Genomic DNA, 19,898 nt, shown 5'->3' on the forward strand with positions numbered 1-19,898 from the left:
ACTAAGGAAAAAGTTCTCCTTGCGAGGCCCTTTCTAAGGTTTCCAAACGGGGCCTTTATTACAGGCAGCAGGTAATTATAGGAGGCTGCAGCCACCGAGGAGAGCTCCGTGTGCCTGATGGCCGGTTGGTGCGTTTCAGAGGCTATCATCTTTCTGCTGACCCAGGGACTGACTCCTGGCAGAGGCAGGGCCTGTCCCTTCGGCAGGCAGAGGGAGGCAGCCCTGCAGGACCGAGCCTCAGGCTGGCTGGTTCCCCACTGTCCACACCAGGGGGTGGCAGGACAGCATCTAGTGCCTTGTGAATAATATCGGGAAAGTCATGACAGCAGGAACAGAGGAGAACTTTAGGACACCCCGTCCAGGGGTCACAGTCTCACATGGCTTCAGGGGTCACATGGGTCATACGAATGGTTAAAAAAATAAAAGGTATGAGACAATAGGGAATAGTGGGGCCTGTGGATAATTACAACACTCATCAGGTGCTAACCAAAGGGGATGGCTGCTGCTCAGCCCGGGGGATTGTCCCTATGGAGAACACGAGCCCAGGGTTCCCGCTCCTTCCCTTCCTCTTTCAAAGGAAGCCAAAAGTCTAGATTTTTGTGTAAAAATGTATTATTCTTAAAATTAAAAAATGTTCTTATTTTTAAAATTTGCAGCTAATTGAAAGTTTTATCTTGCTGTACAGTGCAGACAAAACACACGTATGAGGAACAGCTTTCATGCCTCTGATTTTAGCCCAATAATCGACAGGTTGGGAAACCGAAGCTCAGCATTTAGGGACTTGGCAGAAGTCCCCAGGGCTTAGTGGCCATGCTGCACACAAGGCACACAAGGCCTTTGCATGTCAGTTTGGGTGTGTTATCAGCCACCCGCACGGGCTCCTGCCCGCCCCCCGTTCTCAAGGCAGGAACTCAAGCTGGAGAAGGAAAGGACTTGCTCAAAGTCACACGGTCTATAACAACAGAGTCCAGATTGGGACTGGGGCTTCCTGGCCCTCCTCCATGGCACCATCCTGCCACTGTGTGGCCAAAAATGACCCTGTCGTGGTTTCAGGAAAAGCCTAACCCAGGAGGTTGGCACAGGGCAAATTCTGACTCACCGCCAACCGGCAGGAGATGGCTGTCATGCCAGTGGGCAGGAAGCAGCTACAGTGCTAATCCTGCCCGGGAGAGCGGTTCCTGTGCGTGCTGAACTGACACGTTCACCCCTGAGGGTGCGGAGATCAACTCCAGCCTCTTTCTGTGGGGTCCCCCCAGCCGATGCCCGGAGCCAACCAAGGCCACGTTCTTGGGCTTGATCTGGTCTCTTTGAGAGCCTGCCTGTCAAATCTCAGACTGAGTGAGGGATGTTGATTCTTCGAGATCAGCCGCATGGCTTGGGAAATGAACCTGGACTTGGAGTTAGGAGAGGCAGGAGTGGTTCCAGCTCATGATGTTTTAGCTGTGACACTGGGCTGACCATTTTAATAAATGCTACCCTGCTGATGTCACAGAGCTACTGTGAGAGTCTAACTGAGCAGATGGATCTAAACTGCCAAGAAAAGGACTCGAGAAATGTAAACTGGTTTTGGCCTTATATTCCTACCCTTGAAGGATGGCATTGGAACTGGGATAGGAGTGATGGGAAGGAGCTGGAAAATTCAGCAAGTGCAAATGCCCTGAGGCAGGAGCAGGCTTGGAGAGTTCAAGGAGAGATAGGGAGCTAACACGACTGGAACAGAGAGAGCGAGAGGAAACGCAGGAAGGTAAAAGGGAGGGGGGAAGTGGGGGTGCCCAAGTACCGCTAGGAGCAGGGTGTGGTCTTGGGAGAGTCACCTGCCTGGCATCTCCCCCAAGACGGTGATGGGGAGCTCACCCTCTGAGGCAGGTCAGGACCATGGGTGAGGGAGCAGAGAGGTCCAGAAAATGGAGAAGCCACGGGTGGAGGGAGTTGGGTCACCCAACAATATCAAGACATTGAGGAGGGGAGGGGTCAGTCATCTGGGCTGTGAAGAATGAACGGAGTTTGGCTGGACAGTGAGAGGGAGGACTGTGCAGAGAGGGCCTGGATCAGCATGGGGCCAGTGTGGAAATGAGCAATGTCACCTCTCTCCCTCTGCACATTGTGGGTGCACCTGGGATTGAATCCAAGGCCTGGAACTCTGGACTAGAGAGGCCAGGGACCCAGGAAATCTCGAGGGTCTTAGCAGGCAGACCCATGCAGTGTCTGAACCTCTACCTCCCCCAGGGGTGCCCCAGGAATGCAGGACACCCTACTCATTGCAGCCTTGCTCTTTTGCTCAGAAGTCAGGAGGCCCTAGAAGAGGATCTTACTGCCTGAGGATCCAGTGTGAGAGCCATTCAGTCTCTGTTACACCTGCCTGCCTGAGCCATTGATTCATAACACAAAAGCAGTCATAGGCGAAACGTACACGAATGTGCGGGCCTGTGTTCCAATAAAGCTTTATTGACAAAAGCAGGCTACCAACCTGCCAGCCATGGTTTGCCAACCCCTGCCTTCAAGAAGTTTATGTTTCCTATGTATTCAATCTTTTCTTTTATGTAAATATGGAATTTTACGCCAAGCCAAGGCTTCCGCCTACTCTAAAATTAAAGAAGAGGAAAAAAAAAAAAACTAGAGAAGAAAACACAGTATTCGAAAGTGGTAAAGCAAAATGCCCCAGGAGTGATGAGTTTTGACAGATGACTCTAGGTGAGGCCTTGTGGACGTGCTGGCATTGGCCTGCCTCTCGGGAGGTCCCAAGTCCCCAGTGGAAGAGGCATGACAGGACACTGCGACAGGCAGGGGTGAAGTCATGAGACAGGGGTGGGCCAAAGTTAGGGGTGGTGGTCCAGAGGGACTGTGCCTCTCCTGACCTTTGTTCTTCCCTCTGACTTTGATGAGCATGTCTCAGAGGACACTGGGCCCATCGTGTCTTGAGAGCTGTGTCCAGTCGACCACCAGGTCCTTGGCGGCCCCAGGGGCCCCCCTCAGCTTCTTTCATGGAAGCTCTCAGTCTCCTTCCTTCCCTCTCAATCCCCCAAATCTGGATCCTTCCGTGGACTGGGTTGTCAGGTCTGATCTTGAAGAATCACATGTGAATTTTATACTCAGCCAAAGAAGCTCCTCTATCCTTTTCTCTGATCCTGTTTGGAAGGTATTCATACTCCCAGTGCTGTATTCTAGATTTAACTTCCCCACCCAGTATGGGTTAATTGTGAACTCAAAACCCAAACTGGTTTTGCAAAGGGCCGGTGGGGAGATATATTTGGTTTTCTGAATGTGAGGAGGTCAGATGGATGTTCTCCCCCATGCCTGCCGACCCTGGCTTGGTGAGTCTCGTGATGCACTGAAGAAACTATTTTGGGGCTTGAGCAGAGTGTGGACTCACAGACTCCGAGCTCACATGTGATTTGCGGAGGGCCCTGGGATAATCATACGTGACACAGAAGGTCTGTAGCAAAGGTGAAGTGAGACACACTGATGTGTCTGATTGGCGTCAACTTTAGAGCCTGGTGACACAGATTTGGGGACTAACTGCTGTCTCCTAGCCGTGTGACCTAGAACAAGTGACTTCACCTTTCTGTGCTTGCCTAAATATGGGGTGATAATAAGGCATCTAATCATAGGTTGTTTGAACGATTGGATCCAGGTTTAATCCAGGTAATAGTGCACATCTAAACAGTCAGGAAGTGGTAAAATGCCAGGCGCATAGTAGGTGTTCAACAAATACAGCTGTGCTTCTGTTATTAGATGTGCTGGCACAATTCCATTATATTGATCTTCGGTGCTTTTGCAAAGACTGTACATTTAGTGCCTGTCTAACTCCCTATAAACACTGTTAATTAAGGCCCCCAATCTCAGATAACCTTGCTTTCCTGTCCTTAGCAAGCCTTGTCTTGATAAAACTTTCAAAATGTGTTTGTCGATCTTTTAAAACCCCTGAGACGAGTATTTACTGCCAAAATGTGCCGGGCGTATCAGAAGGATTTAATTCAGGCGCTGGGTAATAACGCTGGAGATTTGAGGAAGGAAAATGACGAAGTTTCGTTTCTTTGCCCTCTATCTGCTGTGGCTACGAGTGCTTCTGTTTATCACTTGAAATCCTATTTGAAAAGGTCACTGGTTATTTGTGTGAGTCATGAATGTGAGGACTTAAGAAACAAGAACCAGAGACTGGCTGCCTCGGATGCCTGCTCCGTTCTCTGTCCTTCCCCAGTGGCCGAGTGTGCCCCGAGTCCCTGCTGTTCTCAGCTCGTGGTGGCTGCCCTGGGGCCCAGGAGGACCACTGGGTTCAGCCCTACCATTTTCTCGGTAATGAAACTGTGCTCAGAGTGCATGGAGTTTTTAAGTCACCTTCAATCCACTGTTACAGTTACCGGTGACCCCATTTTATAGAGGAGAAGACTGAGGCTCCAAATCCTTTAGCACTGGTTTAGCATCACCCGGCAATGTATGCAGCAGACTTGCTTCTTCAGGTAGGTGTGAGCCGTCTCTGAAAGTAAGCACTCTGCTCAGTTCCTCTCTGTGTCCAGCCGATGTCCCCGAGCCTCCCACTGTCCGTGCTTCATTTGATGCGAGCTGAAGGGGCGTTGACATATTTATTGGCCTTGTGTCTGATAAGTGCCTGCACATTAAGCTCAGGGAAACAAGCACTTTGGTGTTTGAAAGGCCACTGACTGGTTGAGTCTGGAGGCCTCATCTTTGGCACTGAAATCTCCGCTGTGAAGGACCTGGCCGGGCCGTCCACTGAGGACAGGCGTGTGCCGCTGCTCCCAAGGACAGAGTGGGACTAGACGAGTGACCAGAGAGGGGAATGGTGAAGAACTCCTCTGCTGATTTGTTGGGTGGCGAGTCGCCGCCCTCTGCAGTGACGTGATCGGCCCCGCTCCTGTCACTGACCTCGCCCTGTAAAATTATCCCTCTCACCCAGCACACCCGCCCCACAGCGGCTGAATGCGGCCACGGCCAGCTCCCTTCCACCCAAGGCCTCCCGCGGACCCCTTCTAGGCCTGAACTCTGCTCTCCTCGCCCCGTCTTTGCAGACGACTCGCTCAGGAGCTCAGGCTGACGCCCTCCCCGTGCCGGTCACGCTGTCACCTGCTGTGCTGTCTTGTGTGATCCTCACAGGAGCTGTGGGGGGTCAGTCCTGTGGTTCTCACCTTATGGGTGCAGACATGGAGCTCTGGGAGGCTCAGTGCCCTACTCACGGTCTCCTGGCCAGGGAGCGGCAGAACAAGGATTGACCCAAACTTGGTCCAGCCCCAGACTCTGTGCCTCAACTGGGTGGCCAGTGCTGTCCAGGAGAACTTCCCCAGCAACTGGAATGTTCCGTGCTCGCACTGTGCAGTAGACTTTAACTGCACGAGGCTGTTAAGCACTTGAAACTTGGCTGGTACAACCAAGGAACTATACTTTAAATTTTATTCAATTTTAATTAAATTAGTTAATTTAATTACTGGCACTGATTAGTTAATTAATGAGTGTGACTGAGGAACTGTATTTTAAATTTAAGGTTTAATTTTAATTAGAAATAGCCGCATGAGGCTAGTAGCTGTAAAGAATTGTGACGAGCATGAGGTGTCACCCTACTTACAAGCTAACAATTTAGCCTGTTGGCAGATGCTGGCAGAAGACAGGAGCTTTCTGGATCAGAGACAAAGAAAGGACTTAATTACTCACAGCACAGCAGGCAGCCCGAGTTTCATGTTTGCATCATTTCTGTTTGCCCCCAAGTCCCATGGGGTTTTCTGCAAAAGTGTTCACCGTTATCTGCTCTGTTATGTTTGCTGTGTAAGCATTCAGAAGAGAGGGACTTTATCTTGTCCGTTGTTCTGTTGCCAGCATCACAAAAGGGCCTGGGACATTCTGGGGACCCAGTGAGTCTCTGCTAAATGACCGATGGCTTCTGGGTTCTCATTTATAATGAGACAAGAGTCTGGACCAGGTGGTTGTTGAGGATCCTCCATGCTCTTGAGAAAGTTCTCTGAACTTGAAAGAGTTCCCCCCTTCTGAAGTTGTCTCTTCCTGATGGTTGCAGCTCAGACCAGCCTGACACAGGCGATCCCCTCCCCTCCCAGCAGAGCGGGAGGCAGGGGTTCGGTGCATGTGAGTGACTGAGGAAGTGTTCCAAGAGAAGGGGTGGGGGAGGCAGGACTGGGCAGGGGGAGTTGCTGAGCTGGGTTGTGCTCCCAACTGCAGTTGACCGTCAACCTGATTCCACCGGGAACCCCAGAGCACACACTGCACCGTGGAGCTGCCCTGCAAGCTGTCCCACATTGAGGCAAAGGGGTCCTGCCTTGTGTAGCCTTGTGTTCTTTAGTCACTGTGGGCTGCCCAGGTTGGCAGGGGTGAGAGGGTGGCCACCTCCCAGGTAAGGCAGCTCCTGCTTGGCCACGGGAAATTCTCTAGAGCAAGAGGCAACTGTGAGCTGCTAGCAGCCAGCGGTCAGAGCAGCTGAGGGGTGTGGCCCCGCCCGGAAAAGGCCTCTGGGCAGAGTGCCAACAGCATCTACTTTGCAGGGCACCTTCCAGGTAGCCTGACCTCCGCTAAGGAAATGAAAACCTGAAACCTGCCTTCCCAGGTGAGGTGACTCCAAGGATCACGGGGAATAATTTGCTACCTAAGGAAAGACCAGCGGCTCTTGGTTACCATCCTTGTCCCCTCCGTGCTGCTCAGGTTTCCTACGTGTCCTCTAGCTCAGCCCAGAGAAAAAAGGAGGTCTCCTTTTCTGAGTGTCCCTACTGTGTGCCAGGAACTATTCAGGGAGCTCGCATATATTATCTCATCCAACTTCCCCAACAGCCCCAGGAGGGCCTTGCAGGGCCTGTCTCTGCGAGGCAGGAGCCGTGGCTGGCAGAGGTGAAATGGCTGGAAATAGCAGTGCCAGGACTCACAGCCAGGTCTGCTGGACCAAACCCTGTGCTCTGTCCCCACTGTCCCCATGAGCTTGGGTGGCAGAGAAGAGGCATCACCAGACTGTGCTTCTTTCCTTGCTTTCTCCAGGCAGCCCCGCAAAGCACTGTGGGACTTCTGGGAGCAGAGAGGGAAGTCAAACTGTGAACCTTCTCCTGTGGTTTCCTTTACTGATAAGTGGTGGAGTTGGAAAAAAATGAATCTTTTTTCAAAAGCACGGAAGCACACTCATTTCTGTTCCCTACTGTCACCCACAGTCTGATTCAAATACCAAATTACCTGCACTCCACAGAGTTCAGAACACATTTCTTATAGTGACTCATTGAATTTTTATCTTTTCTTCCTGCTGCCTACAATCTTCTGAGGCTCCCAGTTGCCCTGGGGTCAAGGCCAAACCTTTAAGTCTGACTTTCCAGGCCCCTCTGTAGTTTGCTAACTTCTTTCCAACCAGTTCCATCTCTCAAGGTTGCCCAACACCCCCTCCCTCTGTAATGCCAAGAGGAACTGGTGTTTGTTTATTTGCTCAATGCCTAACAATTAGCTCCTATTTAGGGAATCCTAACCACCAGCCTGGGCGGGGCTGAGCACTTTGTGTTGTCTTGTATGAGGTCAGTCCTGTGGTTCTCATCTTACAGGTGAGAACATGGAACTCCAAGAGGTTCAGTGACTGACTCACAGTCTCATAGCCAGTGAGTAGTAGAACAAGGGTGGAGCCAAAGCCTGTCTGGCCCCAGATTTTGTGCCTCAGCCGCTAGGCCGGTGCTCTCCCATAGAACTCTCCCAGTGGTGGGAATGGTCTGCGTCTGTACCGTTCATTCCCGCAGCCACTAACCACATGAGGACCTTGGGCACTTGAAATTTGGCTGGTGCAACCGAGGAACTGTCTTTTAAATTTTATTCACTTGTAATTAAATTAGTTAATTTAATTATTGGCACTAATTAACTAATAAGTTGCAACTAAGGAACTGCATTTTAAATGTAAAGTTTAGTTTTAAGTACAAAGAGCCACATGAGGCTAGTAGCTGTAAAGAACTGTGACAAGCCTGAGATGTCACCCTACTTGCAAGCTAACAAATTAGCCTGTTGGCAGATGGTGGAAGAAGACAGGAGCTTCCTGGATCAGAGACAAGGGACTTTATTACAGCATAGAGGGCAGCCTGAGTTTCCTGTTTGCACTATTTCCACCTGCCCCCAAGTCCCATGGGTTTGCTTCATAGATGAGGAACCATTATCTTTTATAATGGGCTGCAAGTAAACCCTCAACCTTTCTCCTGGAGGGGGACATTATCTTTATTATACTGACAATAGCAAACTTGAGCCCTGCTCTAGAGGGAGGCACTATTTCTGTGTTCCCTGCTCTGTGCATCTTTAAAAAGATAGCCCAGAACAAAAACCGTTAGTGCTTCTGCTCGTCGACACACAGGAGTGCAAGAGACCCGTGAAAAATCACCTCTTAACAGTGGATGCTGCATTGGGTATTGTGGCTCCAAATCGTGTGCGGTGCCTATTCTGGGATGTTTCACATGTGTTATATCACAGACTGCCCCCCAGGTGTCTGCAGAGTTAGCCTCAGTTTCCCTGTTTTGCAGATGAATGAACTGCAGTGCACTCCCGCCCAGCTTCCTGAACTTTCATATTGCGGATCCTCCTCCTGATTACCAAGTCTCCCTCCTGCCCCCTGCTTCCCCAAAACACAAAAAGCCACATGTTTGTCTTCCTCACTCCCTTTCAAAACTTTACGCTCTAAGACTCTGGAATTCTTTTTCTCTCCTGCCTTGTCACGTTTTCCCATCTTTGAAACCCTCTGTGCCCGGCCCAGCCTGTGCTGGCCTCACCTGTCTCTTCTCTGCGATGGAGAATCCTCTCCCTGCTCTCAAAGGGCAGACCCTGTACCTCCCCGTGGCTATTTCCTCCCAACATGGCCCACCTCTGGGCTTGGGGGGAAAACAGACCAGCAAATAAGGACTCAAAAAAACCAAAACCGGCATGAAACCAACAACTGTGATTTCAGGTCTTAAACTGACTTCCCAGTTCACTACCCGCTTTCCCTTCCAGGCCCCAGGGAGTGTGTGAATGGGCTTGACTCTTTCCCAGAAAGAGGACATATTTTGAAGTGACTCAAAGAAAAGCTTGTTGCGTTGTGTCGCATTTTGGTAAATCCACCCACGAGGGGAGAGAAACTTGACATTTTCCTTCCCAGCCAGCATAAGGAATGAGTCTCATTTCCTCCTAAACGAGCAGGAGACAATGGAAGGATGCCCAGGCTGGTCTCAGGAGACCAGGTTCTAGTCCAAGTTCTGAGGCTGGCTGGCTGTATGACCTTGGAGATGGTCCTCTCCTTTTCAGGCCTCAGTTTCTCATCTGTGAAGCAGGGCTGGAGGTGGGGGAGGGGAGGCAGGCCCTCCATGCTCCAGTGACTCTCTGGGCCCGGGGGACCTGGGAGGGAGCAGTCTTAGCTTCACGAGAACCCAGTGCCTCTCTGCTCCTCCCAGCCTACTTCCTGCTGCCCCCTGAGCAGGACCGGCCCTCCGCCTCTCCCTGTGCAGGGGAGACCTCCCGCAGTCTGGCCGAGCGAGCACCATTGTAAGGAGCAGCACTCGACGCAAATCCAGCCCTTTCCATCTTCAGCCCTGACACAGCACATCGTCATCCTAATCGTTGCTGGCACCGTGCAGGGAACTCTGTGTCATCTCACTGAATCCTTGCAACAGCCCCAGGACACGGGACTCATATCATCCCTGGTTTGCAGAGGAGGAAACTGAGGTTTGGAGATGGAGTGGCTTATCTGGCCGCTGAGCTGCTATGTGGCAGCACCTGGGTGAAAGTCCAATCTCCTGACCCCCTACTCAGTTCTTACAAATCAAATGTTTGTGGGTAGGAGACAGAATAATTGCAGGAGGAGCCTGGTTTTGTTAGCTTTGCTGCATAACTCAAACGATCTCTAAGCTCAGTGACTTGCGACAAGTGCGTATTTCTTGTTCACGTGACACGTGGGACGGCTGTGTGGGTCTCTGCTGCGGGTCAGCCGTGGCGCTCAGTGTTTCATGAGCTTTCTCAGTCTCAAGTCCAGGCCCAAGGTTGTCACTCACCAGGACGTGCCGTCCTCAAACCAGACGTGAAAGAACTGCGCAGTCAAATTTCAGCCTTCTGCTCAGAGATGGCACTCGTCGTAACTGCTCACCCGCTGTTAGCCGAAGCAAGTGACGTGGCCAAGCCCAGCACCACGGAGCGGAGAGGCACAGTCCTCCCGCGGCGAGAGGTGACAGGCCGGAGGCGGGTGATAAACAGTCGCATGACACAGTTGGCCACGCTGGGGTCTCCAGCCAGATGCCTGGGTCTGACTCCGGCTCTCACGTGGTAGGCGTGTGGCCTTCAGCAAGGTCCTGTGCCTCAGCTTCCTCATCTATAAAACGAGGGTGATACGTATAGCCCTGTGTTAGTTTGCTAGGGCTGCCCTAACAAAATATCATCAACTGGATGATGTAAACAAGAGAAATTTACCTTCTCACAGTACTGGAGGCTGAGGTCCTAGATCAGGGGTCTTGATAGGGTTGGGTTCTGGTGAGCGCTGTCTTCCTGGTTTGCAGACAGCTGACTTCTCCCTGTGTGCTCATATGGTCTCTCTTCTACACATGGAGAGTGAGCTCTGTGGTCTCTTCCTCTTTCTAGGGACAGGGGTTTTATCACATTAGGACCCTACCCTTGGGACCTCATTTAACCCTAATAGCTTTCTAAAGGCCCTATCTCCAAATACGGTCACATTAGAGGGTGAAGGCTTTAACATATGAACTTGGGGGATGGGGAGGGTAGTTCAGTCCATAGCAAGGGCCAGTGTTGCAGGGTCATTGTGATGGTTCTACTGGGTTAGGCACTTAGGACAGTGTCTGGCTCACAGCAAGCCCTGAATAAAACTGGGGTGCTGCTAGTGCCCTGGTGGTAGCATGTCCCATGTTATAAAGGTTGGGCATTGCCCTGCAATGATAATGCCTCCTCTGGTTTCTCTTGATGTCCTTTGGCACCTCTCCCAATTCTTGGCACAAACTAGGTGCTCAGAAAATAGATATTTGACTCCTGCAGTGAAGCACGAGGCAGTTGACAGAGGCGACCAGGTGTGAGGAGCCCTGGGCCATGCTCCCCCCTGCCTTGCTGACCTGCTTTGTGACCTTGGCCAAGTCGCAGTCTTGTGCGAGCCGGGATTCATCATGTGAAGTCAAAGCTCGTTTTGCCAGCAAAATCAGCAGATTTGCATTTTCTCAAGAACTTTTGTGCCTGTTTCTGAGGAGTTGGGCAATGTTCACAGCCAGAGTTGACTCAGAGAGATCATTTGTTACAAAAATGTGCATGTGAACTCCAAAGTGACAGTACTTCTCCACCCCTTCCCATAGGTACTGACCCCAGCAGAGCACCGTGGTAACCTGCAGGACCCGGCTGGGGATGGGTCTGCAGAAGTTTCTGGGTCCGGCTGATAAGCCCGGGTGTTTTCTTGCTCCTGAGTCTCCACCCACAGGCAAGCAGCCACCAGGCTCTGGGCGCCCTTGGGGGACTGCATGGCCACTCAGAGTCCCCGAGTTGCTGTTTCCTTCCTCACACACGTTAGCTTTCCCGCATCTGGCTTTGCTTAGGAAGGGCTGCGTCTGAGGCTGCTTAGCAGAGGCCTCTGTTAGCTGGGGAGGGAGAGGCCAAGGGACATGGGGACTGCCAGCCCGTCCGCACCCCTGCCCGGCGTGGCCCAGCCCTGCCGTGGTGTGGGGTGGAGAACAGTCCTCGGCCTCCTCCCAGCTCACTGCTAGTGAGTTCTGTGATGACTAATTCAGTGCAGTTTTGACCCTCCCAGCCTCAACTTCCTTACCTTAGAAATAGAAACTGACATCTTCTGTGGGATGTGCAGTTTGTGTCCCGTAGTAGATGATGATGACGATGATGATGGCGATGACAGTTGTGAGTCCATAGAGAGCATTGCCCACCTGCCAGGCCTGCTTTACACTCTTCACCTGTGCCGACCCTCTAAATCTGCTCAGCAACCTTAGGAGGTGGGCACCATTCTTCTTTACAAATGAGGAAACTGAGGCACAGTGGCCTTAAGTGACTCGTGGCAGGATGTGCAGCCAGTGAGCTGGGGATGACCCCGGCCATCGGGTGCCCCTCACCATCCTGAGGCCCACCAGACTGTGTCCCTCCCGCCACCACCGCCAAGCGTCCCCGCATGCAGAGAGAAGGGGCACAAACCACACATACCGCATGTTCTGGAAAGTAACTGCTTTTCATTAAACTATTCTGCTGCTTTTAAAAATTCATCTTCAATGTCCTTTCCCTGGCGAGTCAGGCAGCTCAGCCCCAGCAGCAGCCTGGCCCCGGAACCTCCTCCCTCCATGGGCCTTAGGTAATATCAATGTCCCAGGGCCACCGGGCGTCCTTTATTGGTGGCACAGGTGCACTCGGGGCAGAGGGAGAGAAAGAAGCCTGGAGGTCTGCTCTTGACTGTTCAGAAAGTTCTTTCCATCCCCTCTCCTGAGGGGAAGTCATTCCACACCTTCCCAGGTGACAGGAGCAGCAGCAGCTGTGACAGAGCCCGAGGGCAGGGCGTCATTATCATTTGTTGTTCTCGTCATTTATCCTGGGTTGTCCTCTCACTCAGCATTTAGGAACAAAAGCTAAGGCTGTGGCACTGACACCTCCCCGCTTCTCAGTTCAAGAGCTGGCTCTCTTCGCAAGATGCCCAGCTGTCTGTTTCCTGCCAGTGAGAAGAATATTCCAGAGTCGGAACCACCTCTCGCACCCTGCCCACTGTGATCTGTGACCTGCCCCCAGCCCTGTTGCAAGCGCCACCTGCACACACACCTCCTCGGGGAGGGGGCGGCCTTGGACTTGCAGCCTGGTTCCAGCCCCCGTCCTGTCCAGCCCCCACTGCCCCCGGGACCCCTCCCAGCTCCTCAGCCCTGAGCGCCAGTGTCCCCCTCTGGTGATGGCGAGGCTGGAGCTACCTGCAGGGACAGTCGGGAGGTTAAATAATGAATGTGGAAGGGCTTAAGCCGGTGCGGGCACACAGCCAGTGCCGGAGAAGGAGCTCGCCCTCCTCTCGTTTTCTGTCTCTCCCCGCCCCCCTCATCCTTCAAGGTTTGGCCCAAGAGCCCTGTGTCCTGGCCACCTTTGCTTTGTCCCTCCCCAGCCCCCGCGTTTCACGCGTTGGTTGAAACTCCAGATTTAGTGGGGTTTTTTTTTTTTTACAACAGGAAGCAGCCGTGGAGATCATGCAGCCAGAGCTTTCGTTTTAGTTTGGGGCCCAAGCCCCAGCGCTCAGGTCCCTGGCCAGTGCTCTTGGGGTGGCCGTGCCCTGCCCTCCCCACACCCGGGCTCGGCAGGTGCTTCGCACGGCACTTCGAGTGTACGCTGTGCCCCAGCGAGCGTGCTGCAGACACTCTCCCGGCAGAGCTCCGTACCCTCTCCCGGTGGTAAGTTGGGGCATTTGTTCCTACTTTCCAGATGAAGAAAGTGATGCTCAGAGAGGTTAAGCAGTTCCACTGAGGCTGCACAGCTGGTGAGTGGCAGAGGTAGGGTTAGAACCTGTGCTCTGAGGGGCCTTGCTTTCTTTGTCGTAGGCCAAGTCACGGAGGTCGTCCTCCTTTGCCAAAGCTCGGACTCTCACGGGGAGACCTGTGACTCCATTTTCTATTTTGCTCACACAGATTCCTGGGCTGATAAGGAAAGAGCTCCAGGAGCCGAGAAGGAGGGTGGTATTCGAGAAAAACAGCCGCGTTCCCCACAGGTGCCGGGCTCAGGGCAAAGCCAGAGCCTCACCTGGGTATGTGGGTTCAGGAGTGAGCACACCGTGGCTGACGGAGGCCCATGCCAACCTCCGGGGAAGGTCACTCGGGGGCTCCAGGCTCTTTAGGAACTAGACCCGTCCTGTCCTCACTACCCCGGGACCAGGCCAGGTGCCTCCATGTGTGCCGTGTGCCTCATCCTGCCGCGGCCACGGGGGAGGACTCAGCCTTGCTCACCGCAGCTCTCGGCACTTGTACAGCTCCTCGGTGTGGTTTTGTAGTATTTTTGGTTTTGTTGTTTTTGCAAAAGCCAAAGGAAGTGTGTAGGCCGAGTTCTGCGTTCCCCTCCCTGAGGACGGCTGATCTGCTCTGTCAGAAACAAGCAGGGCTCAGCTAGGAGAGGAAAACCTCCAAACACAAGCTGCAAAGATCAGAGGGCACCTGCTCTAGCCAGATACCGCCCCTGGCTGTTGCGGGCAAGGCCGATTTGAATTTGCCACTGTGATCACCCCGTTTTCTGTATGAGGACTCTGAGGCCCAGAAATGACCACGTTCCCCATCTCTCATGTGACACAAACCAGAGTGAACCTTTGCTCCTGAGCACTGAGTGCCTGCCTGTGTCACCACTCAATCAGCCTGCAGGGTTCTCAGCAGGGAGGATGTAGAAACCAGGGAGATAGGAACTCCTGCCTTCTGGTGGGGGAGACAGACAAACAAGCAATCCAGTGTACAACAGAGTCTTTGTTCATGATTAAGGCTATGCAGGGAAATGCTGCAGAGCAGGTGGACAGAGACTGAGATGCTATTTTAGGGTGATCAGGGAAGGCCTCTCCAAGGAGGGCATTTGGGCACAGCCATGCATGCAGTGAGAGAGCAAGCCATACAGATTCCAGGATAAGAATACTTTTGGTAGAGAGAATGGCATGTGCAAAGGCCCTGAGGCAGGGAATATGCTTGGTGTACCATCACACTCTTTGAGTTTGGTTCTCTCTGCATTTGTCCCCTCACCCTCCCTCCCACACAGTTGCTACTTATCTCTGGTGTCCTTTGGTCCGTCATCTCCAAGTGTCTGTAGTAGTGTGGAAGGGGTGTTGTACAGCAAGAAAAATCTGGTAGAATGGAATAGGGCATCAGAAAGGAAACTACTTATCTTAATCCTCTTCGCACAATTTCACTTTTTGGTGAAATTTGAAATAGTTTCATATTCTTGCTTTGCATATATTCTCAAAGCATATTTTTAAACTAGGACTGGGAGTTTTCAGCAATCCACTGCAATCCAGTACTTGAGGCCCATGTTTCCAGGCAGAGTGGCGGGAGCCTGGATTCCAAAACCGCAGAAATAGAACAAGAAATAGTCTTGCAGACTACACTGCTGACCTTGTGCTGGGCCTCCGAGAGGGAGGTCTGGTGGCAGTCTGGGGTCTGGTGGGGGGTGCTGAGGCAGGCAGACCTCTGTCCTGGCATGGCCACCGGGCTGAGGCTCCTGTCTGTGGATGTGGTTCGCCCCTCCATTGAATGGTGGCATTGGCACCCACCTTGCTCCTGCTGGAGCAGCTCATGGGGCCGGGTGTGTGGAAGGGACGTGCTTGGGAGTTAAGGAGCCCGGGTTCTAGTCTTAGTGCAACCCCAGACTAGTGTGCAATGTTGTGCAAGTCACGGCCCTCCCTGAGCCTCAGAAAATGTATGGTCATCCAGGTGTTCCCCTGTGGCCCTGAAATACTATACCCTTTGCCTCCCAGACAGGTAGCAGCCACCCACGGGGACAGAGCCTTCTGCCAGCTCCCCTTTGATTTTGCAGACCTCCGTATCTTAGCAAAGAGATGCCCTGTGAAGGGGGATACTCCTTTAGCCCTCCTGCCCCAGACCATCAGCTCCAGACCATCCTCAACCGTCTCAGCCCTGGGACCTGTGGCTGCAGAACCAGAAACTCATTTCTGGAACAGCAGAATGTGTCTCTTTCGTTAGAGCCCAGAAGGACTTAGTGAGTCTTCCATTAACTGAATCTCATTCAGCTGGAAAAATAATAATCAAGAAGCAATTCTGCCCGCTTACTGGCCTGTGAGCTGCTGAAAGTTTCTCGTAAGAAATGCTCAGAAAGCTGCTGCGCTGTGGGACCTGGAGCCAGCCCACCTGTGTCCTCGCCGAGGACCAGCAAGCCCATCGCCAGTGAGCGTCGCTGGGTTCTCCAGCTGTCCCTCTGTCCACTAAAGAAGCCCCGGAGAGGGGCTGGGTCAGGGCACAGAACTAAGTAAGATGCTGAGTGTGCCTCGGCGGCTCAGCCCCAGCCTGGCCACTCTGTCCATTTGATAAGACTCTGGAGGGTTCTGGACTTTATTACTCACTGTTCAACAAGCAGCACTCCCTGTTGGCCCTAAGGCTGTGGGTTGCAATATAGGACGGGAGCACCAGGCTGGGGGGATCCACCGTTTTGTAACAAACAGCAAGCAAGCCAGCTCTTAGTCCCAGAGTGAGAAATTTCCTCATGTCTCGTGACTGGTTGCTGCAAACACAGCCCAGGTACAGAGCAGTCAGAGCCTTGCATTCTTCGTCTACCCAGCAAGATGTGTAGGAATGCAAGAGACCTGTGGCGGAGTGTCTCCGAATTATAGGTTAGCATGGGAAAAAATGTAGATTGGAATGCCAGATCTAATTCTTACTGAGTGTGAGATTGGGTAAGTCGCAATCATTGGACTTTTCTTAGCCCAAGTTTCCTTGTCTATAAAATGGGGATGGTGCCTCCCTTTCAGGGGATCATCGAAGGTAGTGTGATCACTCTTCTAGGAACACAGTGGGGCACAAAGGAAGGTCCCTGAGCACAAGGAACCGTGGTGTTGGTCATTCCTGGGGAGAAGGAAAGAGAAGAAGCGAAAAGGATCAGGACACTGGAGGCCAAAATGAAATAGCTGGGGTGGCCCCTGTCTAGATCTTGTGCCTCTCTCCAACCCCGTGCTGTGCTTCTGGAGAGGTTTCTTGCCCAGTGTCCTGCGTGTTCTGCCACACCCAGAAACCTCCCTAGACCTCCTGCCCCATCAAGCCTTGGTTTCTCTCTCAGACCCAAGGAGTGCAGCCGACCTTGGCCAGGCCCACCTCTCATCCCTGCATTTTAGGAGAAGATAAAGCAACACCTGTGCGTTTTAAAGCCAGTTGGGCAGAACAAGATACTTTTAAAATACTGAGCTCCTCATGTGGGAGGCCCTTTGATGGGAAGCCAGGGACAAGGTGTACAGTCCACCTGCCCAGCCCTCAGGAGGGCTCGTGGCGTGGGTTGGGGGGCGCACTCCCGTGTTGAATGCCCACTGCCTGGGACGGAGGGGCCCCCCTGCAGCCCCTCTGGCCGTGAGGGCATTTAGCATCACCAGCAGCCCAGCATAGCTGTTTCCCCTCTGTCCTGCCAGGCTCACCTTCTCATCGAAAGGAGGACGAGTGGCATTATGATCACCGCCCGCATGGGTGCACCCTCCGCTGGGGGACGGGCTCTATCCAGGGCCCCAGGCTGCTGAGACCAGCCCAGGCTGAGAGGCAGATGCTTAGCTTGAAGAGCTTGGCCTCTGGAACCAGACTGCTCCGTCCACCTTTGAGCTTCCTGCTTACAAAACATACATCCCTGGGCCAAGAGAGTTAACCTATTTATCTAATCACCTATCTGCTAAATGGGCACGTTCATAGATTCCACGAGGTACAGGAATAAAGCTCTTGGGCCAGCTCTTAAAACTGTACTGGGTACAAAGTCAGTGCACAGAAGTGTCTGCTTTTGCCAGAGAAGGGATCAGATAGGTTAGTGGCCCTTCTAGAGGTGAAAGCGCTTCATTTCCTCATTCTATTCTCCAGGACTCCTGGGGCATGTGTGGCTGTGTTGTCTGTTTTTGCGTACAAGGGCAAGATGTGGCAGGGTGTGTTTCAGGTGGCTTGTCCAAGTCACACAGCCAGTGAGGCTGTGGAGCGGTCAAACCCCGTCCTTTTCCCACTTTCCCCATGGCAGTGGGGTCTGGGCCTGAGTTCTCGTCCTCCGTCCACCGCTTAACAGGCGCCTGACTCTGAGGGTGGCCTTGAACCTGCCTGAGCCCCTTTGGTCAAATAAGAGCTAGACGATGAGACGTCTTCATAACTGCTAACCACGGGTGGGGCTCATCCATGACAGGCTGGGAAGTTGCAGCCCTGTGGCGTGTTCCCCAGCCCCCAGCGTCATCTCCAGGTGGCTTAAAAAGCAAACGCCCACCAGACACGGTGCTCGTTGCAGGCCCAGCTAATGCAGCACTGGCTTGGCGTCTGCCTCTAAAAAGTCAGGGTTCATCCCTCACTCTGTGACCCTGAGCAAGGGACCTCGGCCTCTCTCTTTCCATCTTTTCTCTGTGAAAGCAAAAAAAAAAAAAAAAAAAAAAAAAAATGTTAGGAAGGTCAAATGGGAGACCTAGGAGAAGTGCCAGCCGGGTGCTTGGCACAGAGTTGGGGCACGTTAGGGACAGGTCCCCAACAAGTATTTGCATGGATTTCTCCAGGACTCACCAGCTGTGGGAGCTTATGGGGAGACACGGCACTGACATCTCACACTCTCTCTGGCTCCATGTCTCCTGTCCCCTCCTGTCTGCAGCCCGGAGCCTCACTAGGGCTGCTGGTCTCAGCTGCTCTAAAAGCGCACTGCCCCGTCATGCCGATCCCTGCCCTCCCCTCCGGCTGCCAGTCCCCAACTGCTCCGCAATCCCTTGTCAAGGGCCAAGGTCTCCCTTTCCTGAGTGCAGGACCCAGGAGGGCCCACAGCAGATGGCTCGTGCTGTTTTTCTGATGAGAGCTGCCTGTCCTCTCCTCTGGGGGCAGTGGGGTGCTGGGCCAGGGCAGTTCGGTCCTGTGACCCTGCTGGGCACTGTGACACCCTGCAACCCTCAGTGTAGGGATGGTTCCTGCCAGACACCTGCTGTCGCCTGGTGCTTGTGCCTGTCTCGGAAGCCTGGACTATGTGAGCAGCAGGGTTTTATAATGTTATCTGAATCCGCATTCTGGACTCCACTAGAGGTTGCCCCCTGACTCCTTTAGAAGCATTCTGGATGCCCCTGCAAATCAGTAGAGTAAGTACATTTCCTTGGAAGTCCGGGGACTGTGAAGAAAGGTATTTCTTTAAGCCACATGTCAGACTTTCTGGATCTCAGCTTTAGGGCGACAAGGCCTGCAGCCTCTCAGTCCCACATGAGGCTTTAGAACCCTTGACAGACCCCTGAGGGCTGGTGCGGTGGGGGCTTGGTAACTCCAAATAGTCTTTCCTTCATGGGGACTTCTGTGCCACCCAAATTGGGGAAATCCTTCCTTCTGGGGACAGGTGTGAGCCTGGGTGCTTACAGTGCGACTGCTTAAATTCCTGACCACATTACACGCTTCTAATGTCGCATAGCTGTCTTCAGGCTCCAAATTTAGCACCCCTCAATCCACACACATAAGGAGCTTTGTGGATTTAAATTCTTTTTGTGCAGCTGAGAATATGAAAACATACCTGACTCCTGCTCATGTGACCCTAATCCTGGCTAATCGTGTTTCTCTGGGGCACTTCTGCACACCGCCCACTCAGCACCAGTCTGTGTGCTCAGGGGACACTTTGTTTTCTCCCCCAGTTCCCCAGCAAAGGAACAAGTAAGAGGGACAAGGGTGAGAGGCGGAAGATCTGGGAGCACAACCAAGAGTTCTCCCACCTGCTGGCACTTCCGGGCTAGAGTCAGTGCAGGAGGTAGTGGGGAAACTGAGGCCCCCCCAAAGGAGATAGGCTTCCCAGGTGCCCTGAGATGGAGACTGGGCGGTTCTCCAGGCTCCCCTTAGGGTGCCCTATACGCCCCACTCCAGTCCAGCCTCATGTGCCAGTTGCGGTCACTACTGTCTGGTGCTCACAACCAGCCGTGGTTCTCCTTGGCCCACAGCCCCACGTTCCTGTTCCTGAAGACGTCCACGATCTGGCAGCACGCACTGCAGCCTCTCAGGACGGCGCCCTGCTTTCCACACTGTGCTGTGTTCCCATCGCCAGCCCCACGCACTCTCCTGGGAGGCCATCGTCTATGCCCCCGCCCTCTGCCATTGGTGCCAAAGTGCCCTGTCTCCATGCTGGATCTGCAGCTGGCCTAGTCTGTGGCTTCGCTATCGAGCAGTGAAGACAAACATGCCATCAGCTGTCCTCAGAGCTGCATTACAGGCACGTCACAGCAGGAGCTGAAGAGCAGGCTCAGGAGTCAGCCCGAGCCCTTCCTGACCGTGTGACCTTGCGTAAGC

At 53.0% G+C, this 19,898-nt stretch overlaps 1 protein-coding gene across 3 annotated transcripts in view; it reads left to right on the forward strand.

The window, feature by feature from the left end:
* ST3GAL1 (ST3 beta-galactoside alpha-2,3-sialyltransferase 1) overlaps positions 1-19,898 on the forward strand; it is a 92,096-nt gene that overhangs the window by 39,097 nt on the left and 33,101 nt on the right. Inside the window, exon 3 of one of the 3 annotated variants that reach the window (XM_012785454.3) lies at positions 13,125-13,343. The exons of 1 other annotated variant lie outside the window; for it this stretch is intronic. The gene's annotated coding sequence lies outside the window, so the exon portion shown is untranslated. Of the gene's footprint in view, positions 1-13,124; positions 13,344-19,552; positions 19,893-19,898 lie in introns of all 3 variants that reach the window. One more of the 3 variants, XM_012785453.3, reaches the window with a different exon arrangement.

This window comes from Microcebus murinus, chromosome 7 (assembly GCF_040939455.1).
Source record: "Microcebus murinus isolate Inina chromosome 7, M.murinus_Inina_mat1.0, whole genome shotgun sequence".
Lineage (NCBI taxonomy): Eukaryota > Metazoa > Chordata > Mammalia > Primates > Cheirogaleidae > Microcebus > Microcebus murinus.